The following is a 1454-nucleotide window of genomic DNA, read 5'->3' on the forward strand; positions in this document are numbered from 1 at the left end:
TTGGAGGTGGCCATGAACCCAACAGCCTGTACCCCTAGAGGTTGCAAAGTACCCAAGGGAGCAATACCGACCTCATTCTCAAAGAACCATGATTGTGCATTTCCATCTGTCTGGTGGCTCTCTGAAGGACTGGTGTACAAGGGCTTGCCTTTGTTTTGCTCAGCACAGAGTGTTTCCAGGTCTGGGGCAGCTGCCCAGATGGCATTTGCCAAAAAACACTTAAAAGCAAAAGAATTGGCCATAGCAGCCTGGGGAAAGGGCTAACAGGACAAACAAGAGACAGATAAAAAAGGCTGGGAAGAGAGAGTGAGAAAGAAGGCATGTGGGGGATAGGAGGGCTTTTTTATAAAAGAGAAATTATGTATGTATGTATGTATGTATGCATTTATTTATTTATTTATTTTTACTTGAGAGGGAGGTGGGGAGCAGAGAGAGAGAGGGACAAGCAGACTCCACGCTGAGTGCAGAGCCCAATGCAGAACACGATCTCGCAACCCTGAGCTCATGACCTGTGCCGAGATAGAGTCCCGTACTTAACCGACTGAGCCACCCAGATGCCCCAGAAATGACGGCTTTTAAGAACATGTACCCAAGACTGGAGGCATGGTCAGAAAAGGCCTAATCTTCAGAGAAGATCCCAAACTTTCACCACTAGCTGACCCTCAGGCTCTGCACAAGCAGGAAGTAAAGGTGAAATCAGTGTCGTAAAGGGCCTGTCTATGCATTGCAGGAGTGTCCCAACATAGAGACAAATTTCAAAGAGTGGGGAGCTTTTAAAATTTAAAATTTAAAATAATTTAAAAAAATTATTTAAAAAATATTTGGGGGCTTCAGGTGTTTATAGATACCCTGTCAATACATTAGCTGACCACTGAGCTAATGAAACACAGACTTCAGTGGCCATATATGATAAAAAAATTAGAAACTTTACAAAAATCATTTAGAGAAGTAACTAAAGCAATGACTTCAAACAAGCAGCAACAACAAGCAAAACAAACACTGAGCTAATTTTTGTATAGGGGGTGAGGTAATAGTCTACCTTCATTTTTTTTTTTTTTTTTTACATGTGGATCTCCAGTTATATCAGAGCAATTCGTTGGAGACTATTGCCTCCTCATTGAAAGGTTTGGGCACCTTGTGGGAAATCAATTGACCATAGATGCATGGGTTTATTCATGGACTCTCAATTCTATCACATTGATCTGCTCGTCTTTATGCTAGTACCACTCTGCTTTGATCCTGTAGCCTTGTGTAGTTAGTTTTGAAATCAGAAAGTGTGAATTCTCCAACTTTATTTTTTTTTCAAAGATTATCTTGCCTATTAGGGTCCCTTGCTCATGTTATTTTGGGATCAGCTTTTACATTTCTGCAAAAGCAAAAGGCTACTGGGGTTTTAATGGAGATTTCATAGAATCTGTGGATCACTTTTGGTGAGTGTTGCCATCTTAATAATA

This window comes from Vulpes lagopus, chromosome X, assembly GCF_018345385.1.
Source record: "Vulpes lagopus strain Blue_001 chromosome X, ASM1834538v1, whole genome shotgun sequence".
NCBI classification, from domain to species: domain Eukaryota; kingdom Metazoa; phylum Chordata; class Mammalia; order Carnivora; family Canidae; genus Vulpes; species Vulpes lagopus.